This window comes from Hypanus sabinus, chromosome 7 (assembly GCF_030144855.1).
Source record: "Hypanus sabinus isolate sHypSab1 chromosome 7, sHypSab1.hap1, whole genome shotgun sequence".
Classification (NCBI taxonomy): Eukaryota; Metazoa; Chordata; class Chondrichthyes; order Myliobatiformes; family Dasyatidae; genus Hypanus; species Hypanus sabinus.
The window spans coordinates 30807511-30817297 of NC_082712.1; the positions used below are offsets into that span (position 1 = coordinate 30807511).

The window sequence follows — 9787 nt, forward strand, 5'->3', positions numbered from 1 at the left end:
GGCCTATGATATATCAGGGAATATATTTGCAAGTGCAGAATTCAGAACCCCATCTCAAAAACATTTCAATGTAATTTCATTCAATGTTATATTCTGTTCATTGGAGGATTTTATCCTAATTTTGTCTATGCATTTCATATGAAATGGGGCATTTTTCTGGATATTTCTGAAGTCAATCAGTGTAGAGGTGGGTGCAGATTCATCTATTTAACTATTCTCACATAAACCTGTGATTAGCTCAGTACACCTCACAATATTCTGAAAGGCTCCAGGCCTTTTCTCTACCATTCGTTTTCCTAGGAGACTGGCCAGGTAATTATCACTCATGATTGAAAAATATTCCCTAATTTAATTCCAGAAACTTCCATTCATTAGATGATAAAACTTAAGTTTCCTTTTTCTGGTTTAGAGGGCTGTTGTGAAATTGTATTACACCTTAATATTTTCAATTACACTTCGAATTTGTTCTCAGAAGGTCTGTTTTAATTCTCATCTTCTAGGACTGGAGAGAAGAATTTATACCTTCTTTCGACCTTGATGCTTCCATTCAGCCAGGGATAATCTGCAAAGAGCTAAATGATATCCCTGGTGCATTGCTAAAGCCATTTTTCATACCCTTCCCTTTTCCTCCGCAGAACAATGTTAAAGGAAGCAGAGAGAGAGAGAGAGAGAGAGTCAAAAGCCTCTTATACCTGTAGCTTCACATGTCAGACTTTGGGACCTTCTTAGGGCCAAGTTGGGACACAGACAATTAATGGAGAATTTTATTGTAATTTAGTCTCTGCATTTCATCAGAAATGAGATATTGTTCTCGATGTTGGGGTGCCACGATAATGTGGCAGTTAGAGTGACCCTGTTAAAGATTGGGGTGTTGGAGTTCAATTCGGCACCGTCTAATAGGAGCTCGCATGTGTGCCCTGTAAACGTGCGAGCTTCCTCCAGGTGTTCCAAAGGCATACCAGTTAATAGGTTAGCGTAAATTGTCCTGTGATTAGGTCGGGTTAAATGGGTGGCTTGTTGGGCCGGAAGGGCCTGTTTCATGATGTATCTAAATAAAATAAATAAAGTGGTCCAGAAACTGAGTAGAAACCAGAACTCTCAACTCTAACCGAGGCATCACATCTATATTGGAAATCCCCTCCCTAAGCCCACGCACTCATACCTATTATCAATGTAAGCCCAACTTCAGAGTCTCTGAGGTAATCCTGGAAGACCCTTCCCTTTACTCCTGGACCTTTGGTGTACAGTGTATACATTTGGGCAAGAATCAGCAGCATGTTTTCAAATCTTTCTTTGTAACACGGTCATCCAAAATTGGGAGAGAGCCTCAAGCTCACTTTCTTTATCATCACAAGGGCGTGGACACTTACCCAAAGCCTGTTGAATGGAGGAAAAGGCATTGGAATGCATGCATACAATACTGTTCCTCCAGGTCTTTTGCATACTTTTGCTGAGCAAACTTCATTCAGGTATTCAGTGCCCTTGCTGCCCTGTGATTTCCATCTTCAGGTCCCTTCAAAAGTTAGAGCTGGAGAGCTTAAGATTGTTTAATGTCATTTCCAGTACACGAGTGTAAAGAAGAACAAAATACTTGTACACCAGATCCTATGCAGCAAAAAAATATAAAGAAAACAATAAAAAAACACAATAGATATACAAACATATGATAGTTTATATACATAGATTGATTGTACGTCCATAAAGTGACGCTAGGCACAGGAGTGTCTGTACATAAGGTGACTGTCAGGAAGTGATAAATTAGTGGTGGTGAGGGCTGTGGAGGGGTGTGTTAGTGGGTGGAGGTGTTGTTCAGCCTCAATACTTGGGGAAAGTGCTTGTGTTTGAGTCTGGTGGGCCTGGCGTGGATGCTACGCAGCCTCCTCCCTGCTGGGAGTGGGACGATCAGTCCATCAGCATAGTGGGTGGGATACTTCATGAGGTTACTGAACCTTTCCTGGCGCCTTTCTTTATATCTGTCCTTGATAGCTGGCAGACTGGTGCCAGCGATGCATTGGGCAGTCTGGTATAGTGCAGTTTCAGAACCAAGCAATGATCCAGCTTGTTAGGATGCGCTCTACTGCACATCCGTAGGCTGACGTGAGTATGAATGTGCATTGTCCAGCTTTCTTCAGTCTCCTCTGAAAGTAAAGGCACCGCTGAGCTTTCCTGTCTATGTGAACTGTGTTCTGAGACCATAAGCGATTGTGGAAGACGTGCACTCCCAGGAGTTTGAAACCGCTGGCCGACATAAAGAGGGATGTGACTGGTACGAGTTCCGGAAGTCAATAACCATCTCTTTCGTCTTGCTGACATTGAGGAAGAGGTTACTTGCCTGGCAGCAGGCCTCGAGCTCCTCCACCTCCCCTCTCATCGTTGCTGGTGATAAGCCCCACCAGTGTCGGTTTATTGGCGAAGTGATTAGGCAGGTGCTTGGCCGTGCAGCCATGTGCAAGCAGAGTGTGCTGCCTGCAGCCCTGGCGGGCATTTGTATCAAGGATGATGAGGAGGAAGAAGCCATTGTACATTCTAACTAAATCCTGCCCTCTGCAAACATAAACAAGAAATTCACAGCAAACCTTGCATATTATTTGGTTCGCTCTGCATTTTCTGGTGATTTCTATTTTTCCCTCTCACTGAGCTCCTTGCCTGATGACATCCTTCCTTCGGCTGCCCAGCTCAAAGCATGTCTGTTCCTTCTGCTGACTCCCGAACAAAGCAGAACATGTTTGTTTTTGCTATTTGCCAGCAGCAACATGTGCAGGTGCCGCTTTAAAGATATTTCTGTTGCTGGCCAGGAAATCCTACTCCAGCATGTGGCCCATCGTGTACTGAGGAGTGCACCAGCTGGGCTTCAGGTGAAGAGCCAGTGGAAAACCCAGGGGACGTCCCCGTGCATGTGGAGAGTTTAGATTTGTAGGGGTTACTGATAGCAGAATTTCAGTTCCTTGGTGACCAAGAACCAGTGACAGATGCAGTAGCATATGGTTAGTCATATGATGAGCGAAACTGTCCTTAAGTGAGGAGACGCTTGACTATCTTCTTGCCTGCACAGAATTCAAATAATGTATTTTCTGCTGCAGATAACCACCAGAAGCTCAGTACGTAGCTGAAACTTTTTGCAGAAACTAATTGAATGCAGTTTGTAGAGAACATACGATCAAACTTATGAGGAGTGGAAGCTGCTGACAGAAAGTGAAACTAAAACAAACAAAACGAATGTAAATTAGATGTTCCCTCATACCCACAAAGTTGTAAACTGATCATCAAAATTAAAATTAACCCTTTGATTTCCAGATTTGTTTGCTGTCTTATTGTATTGTAAACTAATTCAGATTTATGTTTTCTCTACAGATACCTCTGCAATGTTAGCCTGCGCGGAGCTTCAGATTCTCATGGAATCAGAGGTTTACTGTTGGAAGGAAGAAGGATGTCGCTCTAAAAGATAGTGACTTAATGATCATTTAAAGCCGAATTCAGAATTTTGAGCCATTAAGATTGATAGAGCAATGGGATTCCAAACCCAAAATGTTGTGTGTCTAGAAGATGACTGTTCAGGTGATGCTGTTCCCTTTCACCTGCTGGCTTTGTCTACCTAGCGAGCAGATGGGCAGTGCACGCTGTAGTCATGTTTCACCCATGCTGGAATCTGTGAATGCTTAGCATACATCAGTTTTCATGGCAGTTCTCCAAAGCAGCATGTATATTAACATTCTTTACTTTGTAATTTTTTTATTTAGATATACAGCACAGTAACAGGCACGTACCACCGAAATACTGTACACCCATGTGACCAATTAACATAATAACAACATAAGACTATAAGACATAGAAGCAGGATTAGGCCATTTGGCCCATCGAGTCTGCTCCACCATTTCATCATGGCTGATCCATTTTTCCTCTCAGCCCCAATTTTCTGCCTTCCCCTCCCCATATTACTTCGTGCCATGGCCAATCAAAAATCTATCAACCTCTACCTTAAATATATTTAAAGACTTGGCCTCCACAGCTGCCTGTGGCAACAGATTCCACAGATCCACCACTCTAAGGCTAAAGAAATTCCTCCTCTTCTGCATTCAGCTATATGAAGATAGGTGGAGGGGTAGGTAGTGCTGAGGAAGCAATGCGATTGCAGCAGGACCTAGACAAATTGCAAGTATGGGCAAAAAAATACAGATGGAATAGAGTGTTGGGAAATGTATGATAACACATTTTAGTAAAAGGAACAATAGTGCAGACTGTTATCTAATTGGGGAGAAAATTCAAACATCAGAGGTTCAGAGGGACTTGGGAATCTCATGCAAGGTTCCCAGAAGGTTAGTTCACAGGTTCAGTCTGTGGTAAAAAGGCAAATTCAATGTTGGCATTTATTTCAAGGGGAACAGAATATAAAAGCAAGGAGATAATGCTGAGCCTTTATAAGACACTAGTCAGGCTGCACTTGGAGTATTGTCAACAGTTTTAGGCCCCTTAGCGCAGAAAGGGTGTATTGTCATTGGAGAGAGTCCAGAGTAGATTCAAGAGGATGACTCTGGGCAGGAAGGGGTTAGCATATGAGGAGGTCTGGCAGCTTTGGGTCTGTACTCACTGGAATTTAGAAGAATTTGTGAGGATCTCATTGAAACCTACCAAATGTTGAAAGGACTAGATAAGGTGGATATGGAGAGGATGTCTCCTCTGGTGGGGGTATCCAGAACTAGAGGACACAGCCTTAAGACTGAGGGACTAACTTTTAGATCAGAAGTAAGGAGAGATTTTTTTAGCCAAAGAGATGTGAATCTGTCGAATGCTCTGCACAGACTGTGGTGGAGGCCAAAGTCCGTGGGTATGTTCAAAGTGGAAGTTGATAGATTCCTCATAGGCCAAGGCATCAAGGAATATAGTGAGAGGGCAGGTATATGGGGTTGAATGGAATCTGGGATTGGCCATGACAAAATAGTGGAGCATACTCGATGGGCCGAATAGCCTAATTCTGCTCCAACTTTTTATGGTCTTATGGTTCTAAAAGGACTCCCCTCTGTTCTAAGGCTGTGTCCTCTGGTCTCAGACTCCCCCACCATAGAAAACAACTTCTCCATATCCACTCTATCAAGGCCTTTCAACATTCGACAGGTTTCAATGAGATCACCCCTCATTCTTCTGAATTCTAGTGAATACAGGCCCAGGACCATCAAACACTCTTCATATGACAAGCTGTTCAATCCTGCGATCATTCTCGTCAACCTCCTTTGAAACCTCTGCAGTTTCAGCACACCCTTTCTAAGATAAATTACCCAAACCTGCTCACAGTACTCCAAATAAGGCCTCAGCAGTGCTTTATAAAATCTCAACATTATATCTTTGCTTTTATAATCTAGTCTTCTTGAAATAAATGCTAACATGTCTTCCTCACCACAGACTCAACCTGCAAATTCAACTTCAGAGAATCCTGTACAAGGATTCCCAAGTCGCCTTGCACCACAGTTTTTTGTATATTTTTCCATTTGGAAAATAGTCTACCTTTTCATTTTTTCTACTAAAGTGCATGACCATACACTTCCCGACACTGCATTCCATCTGCCACTTCTTTGCCCATTCTCCTAATCTGTCTAAGTTCTATAGCTTCTTTACTTTGTCAAAACTACCTGCCCCCCACCTATCTTCATATCGTCTGCAAACTTTGCAATAAAGCCATCAATTCTGACTTCCAAATCATTGACATATAACGTAAAATTAATCAGACCCAACACAAACCCCTGTGGAACACCACTAGCCATTGGCAACCAACCAGAAAAGGCTCCCCATTATTCCCACTCTTTGCCTCCTGCTAATCAGCCACTGCTTTATCCATGCTAGAATCTTTCCTGTATTACCATGGGCTCATAGCTTGTGAAGCAGCCTCATGTGTGGCACCTTGTCAAATGCCTTCTGAAAATCCAAGTATGTAACATCAACTGATTCTCCTTTGTCTATCCTGCTTATTATTGGTTCAAAGAATTCCAACATATTAGTCAGGCAAGATTTTCCCTTAACACATTCATCTTTGGAATGTGGGAGGAAACCAGGACACCTGGAAGAAACCCATGTGGCCACGGGGAGAACGTACAAACTCCTTGCAGTGCCAGAAATTGAATCCAGGTCGCTGGCACTGTAATGGCATTATACTAGCTGCTACTTTACCTCTTTGTCATCTGATTATGCTCCAGTGATATTTTAGGACATTTCTTCCATTCGAAGCAAGTCTTTAAGTGCATGTTGAATAGTTCCCAGTCCTCCCTGCCCTCCCTTAATTGCACACTGATCTACCAAGCTCTTTCAAATGGCATGTTCATTCCTGACAGAAACCATCGGTTACTAATCAAAAAATAATTTTTGAATGTGTGGCCATTCCTTCATGCTCATTCTTTGCAGTTGGTCCAGATTTTGCTGGAGGAATAGATTTGAAAACTACTGGACTTTTCTTCAGATATCACAATGGAGATTTCAGACTTTGGAACAGGAGGTAAATCAGCTCAAACTCAGTATGAGTAATGTAGGAGGGTGGGGGGGGGGGAGAAGTGGAAGGTTGTAGAACAGCAATGTATGGGAACATTGACACATAGGAAGCAATGAAAAGAAACAACATCAGGGAGGTGGAAGTATCAAGGGTAACATCCACGCTCAAAAACAAAAGCCACAGGGCTGGGGTAGGGTTTCATAGGGAGATTTGTGGAAGCATCCAGTAGTGAAGATTGAGAAATCCAGAAATTCAAAGTAAATTTATTATCACTATATATTACCATGAGATTAATTTTCTTGCAGTCATTTACAGGAAAATAAAGAAGAATATAGAATTTATGAAAATCTATAAATAACAAAGACTGACAAACAACTAGGGTAAGTAGTGGAAATAATAAAAAAAATGAATTGTTGAAACTCTGAAATTGAGTCTAAACCTGGAATTAACAACATGCTGTATATAGTAAATGTAAGTGGTTAGAATGCTAAATAAGTATGTAAAACATGCACAAACTGGGAAAAATGACACATAAAGAATTTTGTAAATAGTCTTACTGGGAAGTATTACAGAAAAAAAAGTGCCACTTTCATTATCTGTAAGTATCTGTAAGAGCTTGCTCACACTTGGCATGATACATCATTAGTCAGAGGATGTGCTCTTTCTTCCATTCACACTTCCTCAGGTCTCAGAGAGTGAGCTGCTACTTTCCCATGGCCCCTTTTCTCTTGTGAGCTCTTTGATTCTCTCCAGACAATCCTGTTCTGTCTCTTACTTACTTTTTCAAGCCCATTCTCTACCTACTCCATACGTTCCATCTCTCCTCCACCTGCTTCTCTCTCTTCCTCTCCTCTGCCAGATCTTCACCCCTCTTCCCATCCTATGCTGCTGGTCAGTTGGTCAGGAAAGTTCTCCTTCCAGGGAAAAAAAGACAAAGATCAGGCCACCACTGAGATTAAAAAGATACTAGTTCTTAAATTATAGAGACTTCTATTTAAGTAGCATAAGCATTCCAAACATATTGTTCTACTGTTGTCAGTTTTGTGGTGTAACCCACACCAAGGTAACTGAGAAATAAATATAATGAAAATTCCCCATTTAAGTTTCTGTAGTAAAAATACAATAACTGTTAATTTGATAAGGTTATTAAAAGTATCTGTAACTGTCTCACAGACATGTTTCATTGAGATGTTTGTGTTATGTTTTTGTCATAAATTCATGATTATTTTATCATCTTAAAATATTTTATGTAAGATTTTAATTTAATGTAGAGTGTAATGGGTCACATGACCAGAGTTTAATAAAAGCATGACTGTGGTATTATGGGTCAGAACCAGCATGGAAGCACAGAAAGACATATGGTCCTCAAATAACCTTATTCTGCATGTGGTCCAAGTGGCGCACACGGTAATTGTTTTATTTGTTTTATATTGTGTATAATATTGTTGATGTGCCTTTATATGGATGCTGCGATACTTTTTTAGAGATTTATTTGATATCAGCCCACTTCTGTTGTGCTAACGTGGTTGGGCCTGTTTATCGGCGGACACTAGCTTGAGAGACTTCAAAAGACTGAGAGATGTATGTTTCAAACCTTTTATGACCTTTATTTTCTTGTAGTTTTCACGGTGCCTACTGAAGAAAGAGAGAGAGAAATAAAATAAATCTTCAAGGACATCTGTATGTTGCCTGGCCACTTTCTCATTGGACTGGTGCAGTTACAGTATCTTACATTCAAATAGCAGAATAACTTGAATCAGCTTGTCAAAACCAAAAGTTCAAGCTTACATTCAAGGTATGAATGACATGAAAATTAGCCTATCTTGGCAACATCACAGTGACATGACAAACGTAAACTAAATTAAATTTATCTCACTCCAGTACATCACCTGATCACCATTGTGACGTTTAGCCAAAATGAAGACTGGTACTCGATGCAAAGCTCAACGTGTGAAGCAGGAGGAAAGGCCAGTCATAGGTATAAAATTATAATAGTCATTAAGTTAGGAGGTCACCAGATCAAATCGCTAGAAGGGTAAAGGAATTCATCAGGATTGAGCCTAGAAATTCATCTGCAATGTTTTCTATAGGCATCAAAATTCTTTCTCAAATGCTTAACACTGCCTTTGGAAGAGAAGTTATCAAAGGTTCAAAAATTAAAAGGTTCATTTATTATCAAAATATGTATGCAGAATACAACTGTGACATTCGTCTTCTCCAGATAGCCACGATCATGAAATAAACATGAAATTCATTGAAAGAAAGACATCAACCCCTTTCTCCACACAAGAGAAACCCAAAACCTGCAATACTCTCTCTCACACAAAAAAACCAACGTAACACCCTCACTGAGAAACAGCAACAAGACCATCAAACACAAAATCATCAACCCCCTCCCTCTCACAGAGAAAACTAACATGTCACCCACGTGGAGAAATAGCAACAAGAACATCAAACTAAAAAAAACCCCACCCACCAAATGGCAACAATAAAGAACGGGAGAAAACACCGATAAAAACATCAAACTGAAAGAGGCCAATATGAACCACAGTTAGTTCAAACCACAGTCCCATCCACATGCACTGGTTCGTATTTTTATCGTTAAGCTGCATGTCTTTCATTTAGCAGCTCTGTAAGAGCAGTCTGTCCTGTTTTCAGCTTGTCCGGGTTACTGTTGAAGATAAGAGACGTGGAGAAATGTCTGCCATCCAATTAGGATGGTCGAATTGAGAGGAGGTTTCTCTGGTGAGGGACACCCAGGTTAGGCTTGGCGCTTTTGTTCGGAGGAAATGAAGAGGGAAGGTGCAGAAGAAAAGAGATCTAGGATTCGACCTGGAGCAGAGCCGTGATTCACTGAAGCCAGGGGCGAGATCGATTGAGGATCGCCGACTATGGAGGAACTTCGAGCTCCAAGTTATGCACATTTTGACTGTTTCATTAAAATGGGCCTTTTTCTTTTTTTGTTGTTCTTTTCCTCACTAATCCTTCAGTCAAATTAGGAGTCATAAATATAACGTTTTAATCGTATGCGGTGCTTTATTTCATGGGACTAGTTTGTGACAGGGTAGCAGACTACATTGCATCCACACACGAGGAAATCTGCAGATGCTGGAAATTCAAACAACACACACAAAATGCTGGTGGAACGCAGCAGGTCAGGCGGCATCGATAGGGAGAAGCACTGTCGACGTTTCGGGCCGAGTCTGTGTTCCACCAGCATTTTGTGTATGCTGTTCGCATCCACACAAACGGGTTTGGGGTAGGAGGGCGCCAAACCTCACCTCACGAGTTTGGTGGGGCCGGAGGTTGTCTTCC

General features: G+C 41.5%; 1 long non-coding RNA gene across 3 annotated transcripts in view; it reads left to right on the forward strand.

Annotated features, from left to right (window-relative positions):
* Positions 1–9430, forward strand: part of LOC132396639 (uncharacterized) — a 28151-nt gene extending 18721 nt beyond the window's left edge. Inside the window, exons 1-4 of one of the 3 annotated variants that reach the window (XR_009513059.1) lie at positions 306–6852; positions 8093–8267; positions 8354–8450; positions 9131–9430. This is a non-coding gene — a long non-coding RNA (uncharacterized LOC132396639). Of the gene's footprint in view, positions 1–305; positions 8268–8353; positions 8451–9130 lie in introns of those variants that run through there. The other 2 variants (XR_009513058.1, XR_009513057.1) reach the window with 2 other exon arrangements.
* Positions 9431–9787: the final 357 nt, after the last annotated feature.